This window comes from Xyrauchen texanus, chromosome 45, assembly GCF_025860055.1.
Source record: "Xyrauchen texanus isolate HMW12.3.18 chromosome 45, RBS_HiC_50CHRs, whole genome shotgun sequence".
Taxonomy (NCBI): domain Eukaryota; kingdom Metazoa; phylum Chordata; class Actinopteri; order Cypriniformes; family Catostomidae; genus Xyrauchen; species Xyrauchen texanus.
In genome coordinates this window covers 12595644-12619135 of record NC_068320.1, presented here as the reverse complement: position 1 = coordinate 12619135, position 23492 = coordinate 12595644, and the positions used below count along the sequence as shown (strand labels likewise).

The 23492-nt window shown below is 36.9% G+C and overlaps 1 protein-coding gene across 2 annotated transcripts in view; it reads right to left on the bottom strand.

Annotated features, from left to right (window-relative positions):
* The window catches only part of LOC127637612 (peroxisome proliferator-activated receptor alpha-like), a 60178-nt gene extending 42818 nt beyond the window's left edge, over positions 1 to 17360 (bottom strand). Inside the window, exons 1-4 of one of the 2 annotated variants that reach the window (XM_052118756.1) lie at positions 17264 to 17360; positions 16797 to 16857; positions 10692 to 10756; positions 9368 to 9527 (exon numbers count right to left, since the gene is read on the bottom strand). The gene's annotated coding sequence lies outside the window, so the exon portion shown is untranslated. Of the gene's footprint in view, positions 1 to 9367; positions 9528 to 10691; positions 10757 to 15526; positions 16325 to 16796; positions 16858 to 17263 lie in introns of those variants that run through there. The other variant, XM_052118760.1, reaches the window with a different exon arrangement.
* Positions 17361 to 23492: the final 6132 nt, after the last annotated feature.

The window sequence follows — 23492 nt, the reverse complement described above, 5'->3', positions numbered from 1 at the left end:
ATCACAAAGAAACTATTAAGCTATAAAAAAGGCCAATGCCACATGCAATATTATTTCCTTGTTGATAAAAACCTGAGGAAAAAAGGGAGGCTATTATAGGTTTTTCAGTAGTTGTTTTCCCATTTGACTGAACAAAATCAAATTGTACAATTTATGCTTTTCTTAAATAGATTTAAAAAAAAGAACTGACAAGATTTGTCCTCGTCTTTCTTTCCTCAACAACATGCCGAGACTAAGCAAAGCCAGAAGCATGTTCCTATTAGTGTTTACAGAAAGAAGAAGAAGAAGAGAAAAAAAAGATTACAAATTTGCAAGATTCTAATTATCTTAAGAATTAAAATATTCCTAATAAATGTCTGAATCGGAAAAGATTTGTCTCTGGAGGAATACTGGATTTATTACAGTGAAGGATAGGACAGTTATGTCTACATGTATCACACATGACTCGTCTGTCTGTGAAATACTAAAGCAGAGAGACAGTTCAGTGTGCAGTGTATATTTGATTTGAAATCAATGTTTATTCCGGTTGTGGGTGCCCTGTTTCTTCTATACAATTAAACTAACAACGAAATTCAAGTTTGAGAGGAATAATCTATTTAAATGCCCACTTTATTTGAAACATACAAACTTTACTTATTTATTTGATTTGATCAAGAGTTGTTTTCCATCATTAAATATGCAAATGTTAATATTTAAATATTGAAAATCACCTTTAATGAATAAAAATGAAAATGAAATGAAAGGATTTCTCAATAACAGAAATGAAATTTGGCTGAAACTCAAACTACATGTTTTCTTTTTCTTTAAATGAGCTTCGATATGAGGATTTGACAGGTTTATCTTGAAATGTAACTTCGAGCTTTTCTAGTCTGTGTGCTAAAATGTTATTAAAATCCTGTCCTTTATATAGTTTAAGAATGACAGTTATATTAAATATATAAGATATTTTGCACATTATGAAAGTTTTTTATACTGTTCATGAACACCGGGCACCAGTGCTCCAGTAACATTAATTTGGAACAAGTTTAACATGGTGGTCTTACTTTGAAGGGTAAAAAAAAAAGAGAGATTTATTAGCCAGAAGGTTATGTTTGACATTATGAGCCTAATTTGTCTGTATTTGACAGCTGGAAAAACACAGAAATGTTCTAAAAGCTAGTAACTCACCTTAAAATATTCAGTCTTGTGGAAAAGGGACAAAGATAAAGATAGACCGATAGAACAGACTTTCTCTATGTCCACTTCAGCAGAGCTCACTCGCACGGCTGCTAACTGCCACAAGCTCAAATCTCCAGAACGTTCTGCTGAGCACTTTGTGTTTGGAGAGAGGAGCAGGATTCTGTGGCATTATCCCACACTTTGACTAACTCTGAAACTTTCAAACACTCCCGGACAAATGGAGGATCGTTTAATAATAAAAATGAAATACAAGCAATAAAAAATGAACAGGGGGATTCTCGAGGGACATGTGCAGCTCACAGAACCAAATAGATAATTTAAAGCTGCAGGGGAAAGGGCACGAACACAAAACCAAATAAGTAATTATTCTAACAAATAACTGGCAAACATTTAACCACAAATGAACTCCAGCCCATGGTTACACTGAAACGTGAGCTTCTAAATAAGTTTTTAATAGTGTTAAATTATTAATTACTTTAAGGAAGGTCCGACACATTTTACTCTAAGCATGATGGACTATACAAAACAAAACTTTAACCTCTAAAACTGCACGCAGGCAGCACAAATGAATCCCACGTCTGTATCCAAATATTTCCCAAACACACTGCATGGACATCTTTTAATGCTGTTTACTCCCTCCTAAATTACCTTCGATGCATGTTAAGTTTCTTTCGTCACTTCAAACTGCCAGTCCATTCTGGTTCAGGTCTTGCATTTTAACAAACCAGTTATTCTTTATTTCCCTGAATGCTGGTATGAGACAGGGGAATATAGGGATGGCCCAGTTGCAAGAAACCCCTTACGTTAAGAAAACCCTTTGTTATAATAGTGTTTATTGTCACTAAGGGTTTTCGTTACTTGAGGAGATCATTGCAACTGGGCCTTGGCACTTAAAAGGTTCCTTTTGCATGTGCCACGTCACTTTGTCTCCGAATGGACAAGACCTCCAGGATTTGCCCCAGCTGAGCCTTCTACACCCAGTCAACCATCTGTCCTACAACCAACAACACTGGAGAAAGGGGTGTGCCGGACATGGTCCCTGTGGTGCACACGGAGCGCTCTGATATCCACACTCTCTGGATTAATTGTCAAATCTGCCCATTTCCTCTCAATATTCTGAGAAGAAATATGGTTTTAGTGATGAAATCACAGACCATGAAATAAACTTTTCAGTGTAATTTCCTGTGCACAAACTGAGCTCAGCTTTGGACTAAATTTAGAAACTATTTAATGGTCAATGGCCTTGGTTACAAATAATTTGCACCAGACTAGCATCTGCCAATGGTCTTGGTTACATATACTTTGCAGTAGTTTTAATTAATACAGTAAGCCATGAAAAATGTGCCTCTCTGCAAATTCCGTGCTACTACATCATCTTAAAAATTGTTTCTCAATTATTTGAGAAGGAAACAATGGCCTAGAGGTCAACTTATATATTTTGGGTACTCAAATCTCTGCCTGTGTAATCACCACAACAGCAAACGATCCAAAGGTCTCCTCTCAAATCTATAATAACATCCAATTTTTAAAAGAACTGCATGGGATGTGGCACTTGTCATTGCTGTCGTTCAAGGACATTATTCTGGTTAAAATTGATTTTAAAAAGGATGATTATAGGTCAGTGGATGATCATCACAAACGTATTATCTTACCGTGGCTTTTCTACTTATTATCTACTGTGCATGAGTGTTTTCCCAATGGGAATCCCAACCTTTAATAGGTGAACATTGTGCAATATCGGCCTGGTGGCTGCAAGGCTGTCGTTGCTCTAGTTATTAGGCCTGAGTCTACTGAGACCCAACAGATTTGCACACTAAAGTGTCACGTGCACTGCTTTTCACCTACCAGTATTAAGAGTCATTTAGAATTTCTGCTTTTACTAAGAACGATTATTGCACTGTAAATGGTGAATAGAGTTATGCTGCAACACAAATGTGCACAACTTATTTGATTTACCTACAGCTAAAAATTGAGTTATCCTACAGTAATGAATCTCCAGCAAAGATAAATTCACTTAAATTTGATCCAGAATGGAATAAAATAGGACGTTATTGATCCCCAGAAGGAAACCGAAGAGGTTAATTTATTTATGTTGCTATCAACTTTTATGGGTGTCAGCTTATAAGATTGGAAGTGACTGTCTACTGGGGGGGGGGGGGGTTCTCTAATCAGCCCGGTGCAGTTTGGTGATGTTGGGGGTGGGGGGCTATAGATGCCGGCAGTCATGAGCGTGCAGGCCATAACAAAAGCAGTCTTTATGTAGCATGCATGCTGATCCAGCAGCCTACGTTTTGTGCTCCGTTTCACACGTCCAGCTCTGAGGGGACAAGAACAAGCCACAAGAGAGATGCAGAGGTTGACTACTGCCTTCCGGCGGCCATGCTAAAAGCACATCCTTAAAAATGCAATTGCATTAAATGTAACAATGTCAGGCAGCCTACATGAAATGTGCCATGAAATCTAATATAATTTTTTTTTTTTTATAAAATGATTTTATATTATCAAAAATATTATTTATTGTCTAAATCAACCAGACTACATTAGATAACACCAACAAATGCATTTTAAGTAGATCAGGCAGACATATACAGTAATGTTACCATTCTTTAATTTAACGAGGATTTGTTTTTCTAAATGTGTAAACTTTTGGATCTCAGCAATATAAGCATGTGTAGCACTTTTGAACTACACATGCTTGTAACAACATTATTTTATATAGTGTAATTTGGTGTAATATTCCATATAATACTGCAAAACTTGTACATAAATATACATTTGAATGAAATTAAATCCTATTCAATAGTAAAATAATAATACTATAACACAATTTAAAATATGACTTAATTATACATTTACATTTATTGCAAAGTGATTTAGCTTTTAAGTGATTTTGGCAATTAAGAACATGATAAAGTTTCTCAGTCTGGGGTAACTGTCCGACCCTGTACGTGTACATGTATGCATGAATGTGACAGAGGACATATGGAAAGTACGGAGTTAAAGCTCTGAGGATTGTCCATGAGCTCACTCTGGGATTAATTACGAAGACCCGGTGCTTCTGGTTCTGTCTATGTGTGCGCGTCTAAGAAGCTATGTGTCAGCACTGCAGCCATTCAAACCGCTCACAAACAACGGTCTTGAATGGGCTCCATTTAATCAGGTATGCTGTGTCTTCTTATTCTCCCTCAGTGTGCTGTCCAAAAACACATATATGCACGACCATGCACAGGCTAAATAAGCATGTTCAAGTGTGATAATCAAATTATTGTTGGTGTTTGCTTGAGGGTTACCAGGGGCCTCTCTTCAGTCTTATTCCCCGCTTAGAATTAATCACTCACCAGACATCTGAGGTGTTGCTACACACACACACATACGCATGCACAAACACATTCCCAGGGAGACGGGCGGAGTTTATCATGACAACCAAGGAAGGGCAAAAGAAGGTTGAGAGACAGGGGAGAAAAGGAAAATAAGAGGAGAGAGGGTTCCTCTGTACGTTAGCTTGGTCTCTATTGACCTGTAAACCTTTGTGACTGGAACAAATGCAAATGGCGCTGACTTGCTCACACAAAATACTAAAGGGCTATTCAAATGAGCCACTGCCAACAATGCAACAGTGGCCTACCCATGGAGCAGCCCTCGTCTGGAGTTGAGAGACGCAGTCCAGAGCATAGGCCTTCAAACCCAACACTATAACAACGAACGAACGACGAATGAAAAACAATACTGGTCCATATGGTTTGTTTTTTAGTTCTAAAAAATTTTTCATTTTGTCTTAAATGACTGTCTACATGTAAGGTACACCTGACTGACTGAATCAATCTCTCTAAAGAATTTAACAACCAAACTTTCAGACTACTCTTTGTAATATTACATGACATGGGCATTTCTAAACTATTTGTCTTCAATGCTTTCTTGAGTAAACTTATATGGCAATCCATCACAGGATAACAAGGGGAACTGCTGTAGGCTGACAAAATGGCCACTTGAATGTGGGAAGGGAGATTCTTCATCAATACAGCACTTGAAAGATCTTCATTTCACTGTATAGGCAGACCGTTCTAGTCAAAAGACGTGACAATTAGAGTTTTAAAGTGATACAACACATAGTTCTACTGCAATATGTTCAGTTATATTACTATGCAACAACAGCAACTCATCATCTTTGCTCTTAAAAGTGAAACCTATGATCAAAACATGTGTGCTATGCATGCATTACATCAATTGACACTAATTTGTCAATTAGTGGGAAGGTGGATGGAGATGCATGAAAGTTCTAGTGGTCATTTAATGTCAATCAAAGATAAAAACATTAGTCTGACATAGAGCTGATGTTGAATTATTTCAAAACATCATAATTAATGACAAGCAGCTTACTTTCTGATAAAACGCTTTGCCTGTTCTACTGTAAGGGCTTTCATATTCTGTCTCTCGGATCACCATTTAAAGCCATTTAAAAGAAGAAAATAAAAAAAAACAGTAACAGTTTGAATGGCAAGTGATAATAACATCACTGAATCAACCTGAATACATAATAAAACAATAAAACACATTTTAAGGGTTAGATCATGTAGAAATAGTTATTTAAGGTAACAATTGCAGGTTAACACTTTTACAGTGTATGATATGTTATGGGTTTCAAGTTTACATATTTTAATCAAATTGAAAGTTTTTTTATTTTTTTGCATTCATGACTGGCTGGCTGTTCATTGTGTGCTTATTACACACATATTTTAAAAAATGAAATTGCATGTTATCCAGCCAATGGGGGTTTTTGAGTCCCGGATACATAAAAACACATGTAAGACCAATAACATCCCCCAAAATGTTGTTCCAACTAGATGAAATTAGTTATCTGAATGAACAATTTAATGTTTAACAACAAAAAAGTTCCCAGCATGCATTGCAACATGAATAAATTATACAATTATGATAAGTTCAGACCAGAGGCGTCGAGAGCATCAAATCGACTGGAAGTCATTCATTCAATTTCTATGGCAGCCAGCGTCTCTCTATTGTGCGTCTTGGGCGTTGTGGATGTCAAAGGAAAGTTTGAGTGTGGGCAACATTATGGTAATGACCTTTTGACACCAGTTGGCATGTCTGGATGTTTTGCATCCCCTTTAAATACAGTTCACAAATCCAAGCATTCCGAACGAACGTTGCCGCCTATTTCAACTACGTCAGAACGTCCACGAATCTTCGATAACGTTGTTGGCAGGGCAGCCACAGTGAATTTTGATGCTCTCACCTCCTCTGGTCTGAACGCACGGTTAAAAATACAGGTTTATTTTTTGCTGTTTATTGACTTTATTCATGCTGTTATTCTTGTTTTTTGTTGCCACTGTTAGTCAGTTATTGTGTGGTGATGTTAGGAGCTCAACTTTTAACTTAATAAGGTTTGTTTATTGTCACCGTTATTGAGGTTTGTGTGTTAAGCTAATACAAGTTAAGCTCAATCGACAGCATTTGTGGCATAATGTTAATTGCAACAAAAAGTAATTTCATCTCATTCCTCCTTTTCTTAAAAAAAATATAGGTTACAGTGAGGCACTTACAATGGAAGTGAATGGGGCAATTTTTGGAGGGTTTACTGGCAGAAATGTGAAGCTTATAGTTTTATAAAAATCACTTAAATGAATTATTCTGTTAAAATTAATGTATTATTTGAACTGGGAAGTTGTTTAAATCGTAATGTTTAGGTTTAAAAATGTTAGGGTTTGTTGACATAACATCGTCATGGCAATGAAGATGTAAAATTGGATATATCTTCACAAAGAAAAGGTTGCTAAGTGATTTTATCACACTTAAATCATATTAACACGTATATTGTATATGTCTTGTGTCTATACTTTTGAAACATTGAGTATTTTAATGTTTAAAAATGGGCCCCCATTCACTTCCATTGTAAGTGCCTCACTTTAACCTGGATTTTTACTTTATTAAAGAAAAGGAAGGGCAAGTAAAAAATAAATGTATGTGGTTATGAATATTATGCCACAAATGTTGTCGATTGAGCTTAACTTGTATTCAACCTGGAATATTCTTTTAAGACATGTGTTGAGAGACTCTTACTGCATCTTTTTGCCTTGTTTTTTTTAAGTTTGCTCAACAATTTCTTTTCTTTTTTTTACATTGCAGCTACTTTTCAAATAAATAAATGGATGAAATATTAATGAACTGAGTTCAAATTATTTTGTTATGTGAGAAAAAAAGAGAGAATGTGGAGTGATCCGAGAGACATGAAACCAGCCCAGCTTTGTAGAAAATTAAACTGCCAATAATACCGTTTAGTGGTCATTACACAAAAATATTTGATGTTACATGCTGTGATTTACCAATCAGAATCAAATATTCCCAAGAGCTGATTTATAAATATCTATATGTAATATTTAAATAGGCATATTGCATGCCACCTTGTGGGATGCCATTTGTCACTTTTAATCCTGCTAAAGGACTGCAGAGATTGGGAACAAAGTGTTTTTTTTAAGTCTTTGTGAGTACGGTGTTCCTTGCTTGACAGAAGGAACATTTCTGTTCCGCTATCTGCAAAAAGGATATTAAGTGCTAACAAAGAGAGCATCGAAACATGCAAGAAAACATCTGGATAACACCTGCAAATGGCGCATGACCTGAGAGTACATCCACACTGCAGGAGACAGGAACATGGGTATAATGTGTGAAAGAGACTGTTAGATGATAGAGTAATAAAGATGAGTGCATCTCAGCTGTTCAAAGTCGCACTCCTCTTTCTTTTCCTCCGCTAAACAATCGATGTAATTCGTAATGAGATATGCTAAAGATTAGGGTTGGGTAACACCAACAACCTAAAAGTTACAATACACATCGCGATTCTTGCGCTACATACAGTATGTCACTATTCAATGGTTTGTGATGTATCACAATATCATAAATGCATTGTGACTGAAACAGAGAGATCCTCCGTATCCGTGATAGTCAGAGTTCAGCTTGAAGCTTTGTTGCATATTTAGGATGTTTTGAACTGCCAAATAAATAAATAAAAATATATTGCAATATACCATAAGATATGATAAGCACAGTTTTTTTGACAGTCGGGATATTGCAAACCTTTTATACTAAATCTGCCTCTGTTTGCAGTAAAGCTGATGCAATGGGAGACTAACAGGTTGATCCTCATCATTCTTCTGCTCGGCCCACCATAGAAACAAGCTCTCAAAGACGTGCTCTTTGAACAACCCCACTGTCTGATGAAAGATTTAATCTATTGTCTGATGTTCTGATCATGTGATCATATTTCAGAGCATCTGGGATTATGTAATACATATCATTTTCATTCTAATTTGCAAAGAACATGTCAATAACACCAGAGATATGACTTTATTTACAATAAAATCAACACAAATAAAACATTTAAAGAAGATGAAATCAGAAGCTCCAAACAGAATACAAATTTCTAAGCAACACAAAATTTAAGCCTGAAGACAGCGTGCAAGATGTTCTTAAAGGAATATTCCAGGGCCGATAAAAGTTAAGATCAATCAGCAGCATTTGTGGCATAATATTGATTGCAACAAATATTCATTTCGACTTGTCTTTCCTTTTCTTTAATAAAAAAGCTCAAGTCTGGGTTACAGTGAGGCACTTACAATGGAAGTGAATGTGTCAATCTGTAAACGTACACACTGTTTCAAAAGTACAGACAGAAGACGTAAACAATATGTGTGTTAACTTAATTTTAGTACTGCGTTTACTAACCTTTTGTGTGTAAAATTATATCCAACTTTACAACTTGTTGCCATGACGACGACCCTAAAACCCTAAAACAACTGTAAAAATAACATTTTAAACAAATGTACAGCTCAAATAATACATGAGTTTAACAGAAGATTTAATTGAACTGCTTTCATTAAATTATAAGTTTCATATTTCATATTTAGCTTAACTTGTATTGAACCTCAAAATATTCCTCTAAGATTGTTTAGAGAAGAACGTATCAATTACATATTCTAAAACATTGTGTATATTCTGGAAGAGACCAACGACACTAGGAGTGGGTAAAAATAATGATTTCCCGATGCATCACGATCTTCATTTAAGCATCTCGAAATTCATGTGGAATTTCAACCATTTGCAACCAAATTTTGTGCTATGCGACTAAAATGAACATATTTGGCAACTGGCTTGTAAATGTTAAGATTTCACTCACCAGTAATCGTGCAGTATAGTGGTATTCAGCAGCAAGTATTCAGCAGCAAGATCCTTTCACTACATGTAGTAAAAGTTGTTCCGTATAATGTGTGTCCAAAGACAAGAGCCAAGTGCCCCATTTGTCATTGAATAATGCCTCTTTTAATATCCTTTCTGTTCTTTACAGTCAGTTGTTGATGAAAAACAAAAACAAAAATGATATTTAATTCTAATCACGCATAGCACAGATGAGATAAAGCCATTCAAGTCTTTCTCGTTAACATGCGCTCGTCTACAGACGCTCTTTACAGAAATGCTGGTTTTGTTAAAGAGACAGCACCGGTTTTAGCACGTGTTCAACAAATCAGTGTAAATACTTGTAAATAGTAAATATTATGCAATTAAACAATAAACATGTAAAAAAATATATTTGATATATAATATATTATTTATTGATTGAATACATGGATTTGTTCATTTTTAAAAAGCCAAAATGAAATGTAATTAAATGAATTTAAACAAATGAAATTAGCCCAAACAATGGACCAATCAACTGTAAGCATAAGGCTAGACTTCAGTAAGAGTAAAATTACAGTACATTCAAATCTATCCTTTAGTATAAAAATACTTTGAATAGGTTATTTTAGAAGATCAAATAAGTTTATAATATTGCTACTATATCCGTGAACACATGGTTAGAAACAAAAGATTAAAACAAAAACACCACGAGCCAGCTTTGATGTGGTCAGAAGATGATTTTGCACATATGATTTTTGTAAAAACAAAAATCAATACAAATTGTTTCTGACGGACTAGGACAATAAGGTAAATCTGTGTAAAGTAAATCAATAAAATAAACCTGTGCAAAGCATTAAAAATAGAAACGAGACGTCCATCAACTATAGGTGTGTTGCATCTGGCTATTCCAGTACAGGCAGCTATATTGATTATAATGGAAGCAATCTCGTTTTGTCATGTCGCACTGTAGTGCCCAGGTCTGGTGTATAGACAGTCAAATAAAATTATTATTTTAAAAGAAACAGAATTTTCCATTAAAAAATTGCCAACACCAAGAAGAATAGATACAGGTGCATAAGTAGTTTTTACAGTTGAAATACTTGCACATCCAAAATAACTACAATGTAACAATATAGTTACTTCATTAAAATGTAATTTATTCTTGATAAAATTTGGATACTTTGGATAAAAGCATTTGTTAAATTATAAATGTAAAAACCATATCTTGAAGAGTTCAAATATTCATTTATTTACAGAATAAAACTTGCTTATTATGACATGAAGTCATAATAATGATGGATTTAGTTTGTCACATTGTCTCTCACCTGCACATCCAGCCACAGGCAAGTCTCTTGGTGTCACCCAAAGTTTCTGCGAGTCCTCCCCGAGCCTGTGCATGACAAATAACAGCAATGATAAACATTCAGTGAAACTCACAGAAAAAGCATTGCTTAAATTCATCATAACAGTACAATCAGTTTGATTAATTTCAGTAACTGATGAGTTATATCTAATTCATCTGTGTTACAAACATTAATTTAATCCATGCTTTTTCTGAGGTCATAACCTGGGTCAGATAAGACTGGAATGTAAAACCGAACCAGGGGGAGGAGAAAAGAACCCTGTTGAGGATTGTTTCATTTGCTCAGAGGATTCATTAACTCATTTTTGACCTGGGATCTCAGCTCCTGCTCACTGTAGCCCAAAAAAATAGATGTTTTCTTGGCATTGCAAAAAAACAAAAACTTTAAGTTTAGCCAAAATAGACAACGGTATAAGAAGCTAAAACATGTGCCAGATTGGAGAAGGCTGATTCAGAGCTTAGGCCCTGGCTTTCTCCCCCTCTCTAGAACGATCCACAGTGGAAAGAAAAGCTTTTTCCCTGTCCTCAGATGAACTCAAACATGAGCTTCCTGTTAGACTCTGGGAGGAAACACCCAGCACAGCAACCTCACACTAACAGAGGAAGGCCTTCACTGCTGAATTCTTCTCTGCCTGCAAAATTAGGTCAAGCACTTAAGAGCTCCTAGCTCATACCCACAAGATCTCTCACACACACAGACACAAAATAAAAACACACACAATGTCATCTCTCCCATACATTCGCACTCAAAAGAGACGTACACAGAATGTGTCACCTGATGTTTTAACGCATCACAGGTAACCCGCAGCGCCGAAACTGCAGAATATGTGCCAGTCTGGCTGTCCTCTGGAGCACCCAGAATCTGAGCAGCTTAAGCACATCCTCTGCTCTAATGCTCTGTAATGCTCCTGTCTGACATGTATTCCTCTAACAGCTCTTGCTCACATCTGTGCAACCATTTAGTGCCAGTTTTCAGATAGGCTAGGGGCTAAATGCCTGGGACACGCCCCTGACCTCAGCTGATACTACAGGCTACTCAAATCATTAGGCTGCTTGTATCTTAGAGAGGCGTGACAATTGATTGTGTGAATGTGTCAGGATAGAGGCGCCTTCCCTCCATGTGGTGATTTAATTTAAAATTTCAAATGATGTGTGCTGAGGGTTAGCTGAGGTGAACCAGCTTGGATATGGGCCAACGATGAGGCAGATGTATTTCTGAATTTGTTTCTTTAAAGTGTGTGCAGGATTGTTCACCTCATTGTAATCATGGAGGGCTCGGTTAGATTGGCTCATTGATCTTGTGCTTTTCAAAGTGTTTTAGCAAAAGATGGCTGTAAGCAAGCTCCTCTCATCAGTACCACATCATTTCAAAAGACCAAGAGAAATGCTCAGATTGCAGTATCGAGGCCAGGTCATGTTGACACATTACATGCTTGGCCTTCTGTGTTTGCAGGAGAAAAGAAAGAGCACACGGAAAATTCAAGAGCAGAGGAGGGATAAAGTAAATCGCAGAGAAGGAATATGACAATACCAAACGCCAAATTTCTGTCATCTGTTGCAGAGAGTTTGGGGAGGCATTCCTGTTGGATTGACAGTTTGGCGTGGCTAGAGCACCAGGGGCCAGTCATGGAAAAACACTTCCAGCTTGCACACACTCCATACAAACTCAGCCAGATCTGGCCTTGGTCAGAGACTCTCTGCATCGGCCTGGCCTGTTTGTTACTGCTTTGGGTTATGTAGCGGTTCAATGGCAGTTTAGCTATTTTCCAAGACAGAAAATGTAAATTGTAAGATATTTTTGGCAAGACAAGTCGAGTGTTGAGTGACATTAAAGTTGGCATGAAATGAAAATTCACCCTATCTATTTTCTAAATGCTTGTTATTGATTTTATTGCGAACGATTCATCATGCTTATGTTTTATTTTTAAGTGTTTTATTGACCTAGTAATCTTTAATCAAAATGTCATAACTCGATCTTCTGGTGAAACGACAGACTTCTCTCTGGTGACGTATGCAGGACTTCTCCAATCATTTAGTCCACTTAAAACACTGCCCCTTTCTTATAAATACCACAACCTTGTGTAAAGCTGAACGAAGCGCCAATCGCATTTTGGTGAAGATGGCAAGGTGCATTTTTATTTGTTTTCCTTCAAAACTATTGTTCCTTAACCCAAACTTCCTTGGTTACAGGTCTGCTGGCTTGAATTTACAGTTTGAATGAAACGGGGAATATTGTTGAATTCGCAGTTGTAATTCACGGAAGTAAAGTCAGTTGCAACTCCTGTTTCATGCTGACTTTAACACAAGGGGAAACAGCCTGCTGAAATGACTGATGTGATTTGTTTTTTCTCAGTTGTTTAGAAATGCTGACATCACTGGTGTTGTGAATGTCTCCTCCGTCAGAAGGTATACATCTTGAAAACTGTGTAAAAAAGAAAAATATACAGGCAACATTGTTTGCCGTTGTGTACGATGAGTGCTGAATGATAAACACTGACATTAAAGGGATAGTTCACCCAAAAATGAATTTACTCACCCTCATGCCATCCAGATGTGTATGACTTTTTCTTCTGCCAAACACAAATAAAGATTTTTATAAGAATATTTCAGCTCTGTTGGTCAATACAATGCAAGTGAATGGTGACCATACCTTTCAAGCTCCAAAAGAACAATAAGGCAGCAAAAACGTAATCCATATAACTCCATTGTTAAATCCATGTCTTCAGAAGTGATATGATAGGTGAGGGTGTAAAACAGATCAATATTTAAGCCTTTTTAGCTATAAATCTCTACATGCACGTTCACATTCTGAAAGTGAAAGGGGAGATTTATAGTATAAAAAAAATATGTTTCTCACCCAAAGTGCTTGAATTGCTTCAGAAGACATATATTAAATCACTGGAGTAGAAATTATTAATTTTATGCTGTCTTTATGTGCTTTTTGTTGCTTCAAAGTTCTGGTTACCATTTACTGGCATTGTATGGACCCACATAGCTGAGATATTATTCTAAAAATCTTGTGTTCAGCAGAAGAAAAAGTCATACACATCTGGGAGGTTATGAAAGAGTAAATGATGAGAGAATTTTCATTTGTGGGTTACCAACCCCTTTAATAAATAACTATCCTCAACAATCCACCATTACTGGCAAACTTACTAACAAACAGACTGACAAACAATTCAAAACACATACTTTTCAAATAACTATGGCTCAATAAATCCAGCAATGTTAAAATAGTGTTTAAAAACTTTCAAACTAAGTTTGAAAAGACTGTTTATGTTCCTTTTAGGCATAAGAGTTAAAAAGAGATTGTTTTATAACATTAGCAGGTCATCAGAATGTGACGTGATAATTGCACATTCAGCATAACAAATCGGTTAACATGTTAAAGCATGTGTGTGTGTGTGTGTGTGTGTGTGTGTGCATATCGCACAGAAATGTTCACAATGAAGCCTTACGGATAAATAATGAGATGCACAAATCCATGCACTAAAATCCATCAATAATACATGACAAAAGAATGCCTTTATCCAGTAAAGTGCAGTTTATGTTCTTCAGAAGATTTCATTACATTTACTCATTTGGCAGTTGCTTTTATCCAAAGCAACTTACAAAAGAGGAATAAAACATCATAAGCGATTCATCTTAAGCAGAAAAGTGTTGCATTTCATTTGATGTACAACAGAAGCATAAAATCTAACTTCTATCATATATTTACCATGCAAACTTGGAATGAGATAATGTTCATTTAAGGGCAAAATCCTACATGATGAAAAAGTGGACGAACAATCCATCTCTGGTCTAATTCCGAAATACATTTTCGCCATTTCAAACATCACTGCAACACACACACACACACACACACACACACACACACACACACACACACAAACACACACACAATCTAACATTTCTGAATAAGCTCTATTCTCACTTACTATATGAATTACCACAATAGCAGAATGCATTTAGAAAAGAGACTCAAGAGTTTTATTTTTTAATTGCATGTATTTAAATAACTTTAAAAATTATAATCAGTGTCATGAAAACACTGTCTGACTAAAAGGGCCATATTTTCTGAGGTCCAATGATACAATTCAAGCAAGCTATAAACTTATTAGAACATGATTTTTTCTTTTTCTTTTTACACAAAAAGGAATACAATATATTATGCTCTATTAGTTGATAATTCAGCTAAATTCATCAAGTTGGAACAACCCCAGTTCAGTTTGATCTAGATCAGCAGGAAAAAATAAGAAGTGTGTCTTGCACATAAAAAAAAATGCATTTTAATGTCTAGCAAAAATAATGTAGTTACTTATCCCAGTTATCAAACACACATACTGGATTTATTTCTCATTAAGATCTACAGATAAATCCTAAGTCTCGTGGTGCCTTCAGTCAGACAGTAAAAGAGAATATAGGCTATAAAAACCACAACAGAGAGGGTCGATTATTAGAAACGCTTAAACAAATATGTCTGGGCTCGAGAAACTGCCCTCTTTTATGCGTATTTTACTCTCTTTCTATTCGACCCGCACTAATCATATGCGCTAGTCCTCGTTTAAAATACATGGACCTCGAGTACGAGCTCGACACTTATTTTACATCCGATGCCAGGAAAATCAGCCGTGAAAAACTAGAGATATCAGGCGGTTCAATAATGTCCCATATGCCAGCTTCGTATGTTCGTCGCATTTCATTTCAAGCTTCCGTGCAGTTTAATAGCGAAATAAGCCAAACAATGGAAACATCCGACCGAGGTGACCCAATTACATACGGTGACGCCAAACTTACATTACAGTTTCCCTTTTCCTCCACGTCTTCGCTTCATCCGGATCATTCGTGCTCCTTTAGTTCTCGTTATAAACGTCAAAGAGAAACACACAAACCAAAGCAATTTATCGGGAGTCGGTAAGAAAGCCAGGACGACCTATTGTGTTTTTTCTCAAGTTGAGGTTGAAGTGGAAAGATGTCATTCTTCACGGTGGATTCCTGTCGCGCGGTTAAAACACACGCGCTCGTACGTGCCGTTCCCTCCGGTTCACACACTCAGACGAGCAAACTATCACAACCTTCCCGTCTACACAAAAACATGACGACAGACTGCGTCTATTAAGAGCATTTTAGTTTTAATATTGGTCAAAATAGCTGTTCTTCCCCCCCGACAGCCGCACACTACCGTAAACTGGATCACAGAAGTTCAGCTGAGGTGAACTGTGATTCACACAGACACACGGCGATCGTTACACAAGAGCCAGACAGCAGCCGCTGACCTCTCTCATATCAGCACCAATAAATTACACGGGTACAGTTAGACACGTTACATATATTATGGTGGTCGCTTTAGGGCTTTTATTTTTTTGTTCGGGAGATTTAACCTCAGACATGAACGGGAGTCGATTCAATAGCTCGACGAGTTTTCTTTGCGTTTTCAAAATGACGCAAATAAAACGGCGCAGTCCGGAGATTGACAGAATGCTGATATCAAAGCGACTTTAAAATAATAAAAAAACACAAGTGTCAAATTTAAGGAATTTGTTGTGATTCAGCAAAGCCGTCTGTAAAGCCAAAGCCACTGTAAATTGTTGGGTGTTTTGGGGATACTCATCATGTTTGATATTAATATTTTTCTATAATGAAGATGAAGGGATTATATTTGGTCAAGACATAAACAACAATGTAAAACAGACTACCTGTTGCCTTGGAGGTAGTTTAAACTGAATTAAAATAACATCTTTTGCATTTACAGTCATTTACATATCTAATATTTAAAGACATTGAAACATTTATAGCTTGTCATATATGTTTGTGAGTGTTAAACTTGCCATTTTTATGTAATTTTGAACAGCATTTGCTGTTAAAGGACATTTTCATTAGTTTTTGGATGAATGTGCTTTTACATTTTCATGCAGAATTTGCATTTCCACTAAAATCGTGACAGAAAGTTCAAGTTTTAGTGTTACATTTCAATAAGAAAATAACTGTAACTTAGATTTCAGAGTAAAGTCTGTGTTTGGGTCGGTTATTTCTTATTATTTAGTTACAAGTCAATATTATCACTGACCATGATAGTTGGCAAAGACCATCCATGTGAATATCTTCCGCTCCAGGCTATGAGTCCACGACTTCAAAGAAAAATCATAAAAACATACCAGTATAAACCGACTTATAATAGGCAAAATTGATTTTTTTATCTCAATGTTGATTGTAACAAGAATATACACTTTAAAGAAAAGGCTATCTAAAAATTCCACACAGCCCAAAATTTAAACCAAATATTTGTTTTGTTTAAATATTTCAATCACATCAATATCTATAGTTTTGAGCACACCCTCACGGTTGACATTGACACTGTAACTAATACATAATATTAATGCATTAACATATATATATATATATATATATATATATATATATATATATATATATATATATATATATATATATTGATATATGACAGTGTTGACAGATATAGCTATACCTGCTAAATTGTATTTCAGAAATTAACGAATGAAATAAAAAACGAATTACCTTGTTGTTTTCACTCTGGATTGTGACAAGCAAGTATCAGTTTACTTTCCTAGTCAGTTTAAATGCTAGAGTCATTCTCTCAGCACTCAGAAATACCGGTGGGTGATGTGTTGAAGAAGAGGAATATACCCAATGAACCCATAGGTTCATCTATACAGACACAGCTAATCAGATTAAAGGGCCAAATTGTGTCCTATGTGTGAATGCACGTGTGTTTATGTGTCCTACACAAAGCAGCCTCATGGGCATTAACAGGAGTTTGTGTCAAGCAGATTATGAAGAAAGGGTTGTTGAGTTCACATGGCTACACATGGCATCACATGTTTACATTAAGCTTACTTTGAAACATTTTTATCTCCAGCATTACATGCCTCTCAAATTTAAAAACATTAAAATGCATGTTCCCACATTTATAGAAGATTTTTTTGCATGACAGTTAATGCATACAGCCTTGCACTGTATATTAAGTCATTTCTTTCCCAAGGCAACAATTTACCTTGAAGAATAAAGTTGGCCAGAGCAGATTTAGGTCAAACGGTCTCATTATTACACTTGCATTTAAAACAGAAAGACAGCAAATTCTCACGCCAAAGAGAGCCATCATGTAACAGTCTGCATGCGATCTTCTGACATGTGTCAATCACCCTAAAACGCAGCTAGAGGCCCACTGGATGCAGAGACGTCGCTCCTGCCGTGCACCGGCTGCACCCTTTGTCTTTCAGCTAATCACAAATTCAGACTCATCACTTGCATACTAAACAACTCCAAATGCCTTGGTCATATACAAGTCAGCTCAGGAGAAGTCCACTGCTAATTATTTTCTCTGCCCCTTTGATTGAAATGTGGCACTATTCAATAGAACTAAAGGGCGTAATGATCTTCAGCGGTGTTTAATGCAGAACTTTCTCCATGCCTCACTCCGCCAGAGTGAGAGTGTGTGAGTGTGTATGAGTATACGAAGCATTGAGCTCTGGGCTGTGCTAATTTGCAATCAGACACTCTCTTTGAGTTCCATGTCTATGCCCCCAGACAGTGTAAATGGCAGCTGAGACAAAGCTCCCATTCTCTCTGTGCAGGCCCTCGTAGTTTTATTTCAGGCCAGTGCTCTCAGACAGAGGGAATTCTGGGAAAGCCAAGAGATGGCAGTGGCAAAGGGGGCGGGACACAGAGAGAGAGTGGGAGAGAGAAAGACATGCTGCAACAGCCCCCTGCCTCTACGACCAGCGTCCATGGGCACGCTGCAGTGCCACACCCACAAGACTTGCACTCTGCCTGTGTCTTACCATTATGAGAACAAACCGCAATTTGATTTAATAGTTCTTGAATCATATTGCATTTTCTTTAAAGATAGGTTTATGAAAAGGAAAAGGAGTATGGTTATATCATATAAATTCATACCATTGACTTGAATACAACTCAAGTTTTCACACTAAAGCTCTTACAAACATGCAGTGACTTTATCACTTGATGTCTCTAGTCTCTGTGCTATAAAGTTGTCTGTCTGTCTGTCTGTCTGTCTGTCTATCTATCTATAGTGGCAAGAAAAATTATGTGAACCCTTTGGAATTATCTGCATAAATTAAATGTGTCTTAAAATCTGGTTTGATTTTCATCTAAGTTACAATAATGAACAAACACAATCTGTTTTAACTAATGACACACAAATTATTGTATTGTTCTTATATTGAATATATTATTCAAACATTCACAGTGTAGGTTGGAAAAGGTATGTGAACCCCTATGTTAATGACGTCAACACAAGCTGATTAGAGTCAGGATTTGGCAAACCTGGCATCCAATTAATTAAATGAGATTGGAGGTGTGGGTTAGAGCTACTTTGACCTATAAAAATCACTCAAACATTTTGAGTTTGCTTTTCACAAGAAACATCTGCTGACATGGACCATGCCTAAAAAAAAAAAGAGATCTCAGAAGACATATGATTAAGAATTGTTTCTTTACATAAAGCTGGAAAGGATCACAAAGTTATCTCAAATAGCTCAGATATTAATCTGTCCACAGTTAGATAAACTGTCTATAAATGGAGATGTTTTAGTACTGTGGCTACTCTCCTTAGAAGTGGCCTTTCAGCCAAGATGACTTAAAGGACACACCACAGAATGCTCAATGAGGTAAAAAAAAAATAAATTAAAGTGGTTTTTATTGTCGTTCAACCATATAGAGTTAGTACAGTACACAGCAAAACGAGACAACGTTCCTCCAGGACCATGGTGCTACATAAATCAACATAGAACAAACACAGAACTACATGAGACTACACAGAATAAATAACATTTCTACATAAAGGACACGTGCAAACGTATGCAAAACGTGCGGGACAGTACAATAAATTACTAAAAGGAACAGGACAATAGGCAATGTAAGAGACAGATCCTTGAAAAATCCTTGAGTGACAGCTAAAACTTGAAGGAATCATTGGAACTGGTTAACATCTCTGTTCATGAGTGTACTATATGGAAAACATTAAACAGACATGGTGTCTATGGCAGGACACCACGAAGGAAGCTGCTGCTCTCCAACAAAAACATTGCTGTGCTCCTGAAGTTTGCCAAAGACCACCATGACACTCCACAATGCTACTGGGGAAATATATTTGTGGCTTGATGAAACTAAGGTTGAATTGCTTGGGAAGAACATGCAGCAATATGTATAAAGGGCACCGCATACCAACATGAAAACATCATCCCAACAGTGAAGTACAGTGGAGGGAGCATCATGATTTGGGGCTGCTTTGCTGCTTTGGGGGCCTGGACTGCTTGCCATCAGAGGGAAACATTAATTCCCAAGTTTATCAAGACATCCTACAGGATAATGTTAAGGTAGCTGTGTGCCAGCTGAAGCTCAGTAGAAGTTGGTTGATGCAGAAGGACAATGACCTCAACATCGAAGTAAATCCACTTCAGAATGGCTTCAAAAAAGTAAATCCCCTTTTAGAGTGGCCCAATCAGAGCCCACACCATAACCCAATAGAGATGCTGTAAAATGACCTCAAGAGAGCTGTTCACAACAGAATATCCTAAGAATATTTCTGAGCTGAAGCAGTTCTGTAAGGACGAATGGTCCAAAATTCCTTGTGAACATTGTGCAGTTCTAATCTGCAGATACCGGAAATGCTTGGTTGAGGTTATAGCTGCCAAAGGAGGATCAACAAGTAATTAAATCCAAGGGTTCGCTTCCTTTTTTTCCCACAGTGAATGTTTAATGGGATGTGTTCTATTAAGCCATAAAATATCATAATTTTCACATATTATTCTTGCCACTATCTATCTATCTATCTATCTATCTATCTATCTATCTATCTATCTATCTATCTATCTATCTATCTATCTATCATTTCATACCAAGAATTAAAATGTTGCAGAGTCATTCGTTTTCAAACAAAGTGCATGCACATGCTTGGGGTTTCAGTAATCCAGGCCTATTACATTAGATTTCATTACTTTGTTTTCAAGAGTTGAGACAATACCTGTCGCAGCTCTGCAGCCCAAGGCTACAAGTGAATGATTACAGAGAAACAAGCCATGTCCTCAGACTGGGGTCACAGACTCAAGGCAACGAGAAAACAATAAAACCCGGAGCACAGCTGAAGGTTCACCTACTGTATGACTTTATCACAAAGCCAGATAACATCCATGAAATGTTCTCAATGGTGACGCCTATTTCTTCAAAGTAAATCAATAAAAAAACGTCCTATTGGCTCCGTATCGCTCCTTTGTCTGAGGTGAGGTAAAAAAAAATAGCGAGCCCAACTAAGCTGGACAGCTGTGTATCACTTTACATTAAGAGTGATTTCTCTTGGTTCTGGTGGTTTGATGTGCTTTATGTTCAGCTATTAAAATATATGGGATTCCTGAATCTCTCTTTGATTTGACAAGCAGTGCAAAGACGTCTCTTTTCCAACTGCTTGTTCTGCACACCAAGTAATATGATAACATGAAAGCTAAGAATTTGATCATATTTGCATCATCTTGGTCTGGTTCCCAGAAACAGATTAACCTTAGTCCTGTACTAAACTGCATTATCAACAGCGATTCTCCATAGAAAATCCCTTTTATTCTGCGATTAATCTTAATCTGTGCCCAAGGAATCACACGTTTTAGACATGTAAATGTCACTAAATGGTAAGCTTTGAGGCTGTAAAACCAAGACATTCATGCTCTTTTTTAAAGGATTTATGTACATGTGCATGACTGCCATAGAGAGCATTGCTTCAAACCCACAAAAAATCTAAAGACTATAAAGTAAAGAAAATTTACATATATATTTATACAGATCAGCCACAACATTAAAACCACCTGCCTAATATTATGTAGGTCCCCCTCGCGCCAACAAAACAGCACCAACCTTTATCTCAGAGTAGCATTCTGGGATGATGTTCTTCTCACCACAATTGTACAGAGTGGTTATCTGAGTTACTGTAGACTTTGTCTGTTCGAACAAGTTGACTTCTCTGTTGAACTCTCTCATCAACAAGGAATCTCCATCAACAGAACTGCCACTCACTGCATGTTTTTTGTTTTAAGCACCATTTTTGGCAAATTATAGAAACTGTTGTGCATGAAAATCCCACGAGCTCAACAGTTACAGAAATACTCAAACCAGCCATCTTGCACCAATAATCATGCCATGGTCCAAATCAATGAGATCAAATTTTTTCCCTGTTCTGATGGTTCATGTGAACATTAATTGAAGCTCCTGACTCATATCTGCATGATTTTATGAAGTGTACTACTGCCACATGATTGGCTGATTAGATAATCACATGGATGATTGTTGGTGCCAGATGGGCTGGTTTAAGTATTTGCAGTTAGGCGCTGTTTTGGCAGCATGTGTCGGACCTACACAATATTAGGCAGATGGTTTTAATGTTGTGGCTGATCAGTGTGTATATATAAATATAAAATCACAGAGTTACAGAAAAAATCATTTTAACTCATATAATATATATGTGGAGATTTCTGCAAGTTCTACAGATGGCCACCTCTCTTTGTCTTCAACCTTAATACAATGCAATTCTTGGAATTCATTAAATAAATTAGGTAGAAACATTCAGGTTCTTGCTTTCCTCATGCCAGCAAAAATCACTTGAAATTATCAAATGGGAGGAAGTGACTGTGTGTCTCTTTGGGTTTTCTCTAAGTTGAATTTTTTAACAAGAAAAAAGGTTATTTTATTGCCATAATTGGCACATACTCAAAAGGAGAGACAAGGGAATACATGGTGTGACAGAAAGTATTTTGACCTTGATGTGACCCTGCTAGGAGAGCCAAGTTCTGGCAGTGGTGTAGCGCAGTTACTCTGTGTGCTGCCCTGTCTCTCTCTGGCTCCACATGATGACAAACAGCTATTGTCACAGCATACTGCAGAACAATTGACTTCTTATGCCCCTCAGACAGAGTCAGAGGACAGAGGCAAAAGTTTAACATTGCAACCACAAAATTAAATCAGAAACCTTTACGCTTGGTGGCCTGTTATTGATAAATTGGGGTTTGTGTAGAGGCTGATCAGTGATATAAGTGTGCAGAAAAGTATAACACTTGTTTAAGCACTTGGTCTCAAAGTTAAGACCTTCAGAGGCACAAGCAATATTATTAATTCTTATTTCATTATCAAAGTCTTGCACAATTAATGCATATGCCTGAGACTTGAAAAAGATAACACCCCTTGCTTTAAAATAAAGAAAACAACATGCGACCTACAAAAGGGGCATAAAACGGCTGTGAGATATTATATTAGAGACCAGAGAAGTTGATAAATGGAGAACAGGCCTGTCGGACTTCCTTCACCTATACTGGTCATCTTCTCTCTCATTGCTGAAATGAGTGCACTTTTCTAATGCTCCTCCCCATACATTCACACGCACACTAAATGGCAGTATCACACATCTGTTGTCCCAACAGGCATTCATCACATGGGCAACAAAATTACAAGCCTCTCTTTTTTCAACCCATCTCACAGTCTCTAGCTTTTTATCTTTCCTTATTTTTCAAGCTCTCTGCACTGACCCGTGACTTCACCATGATATAATCCTAACTGTCTTTGTAGCCTTAGTGCATAATTTTGTCTTATTTCGGTCTCATCCTGCATGCACGTGTATTGTGGAAATAGGAAAGAACCTTCATTAGAAGAAAATTAGCCATTTAGGTGACCTTACGCTCCACCCGTGTGATTACACACAGCCCTGATCAACCCGGTCAGCACTAATAAA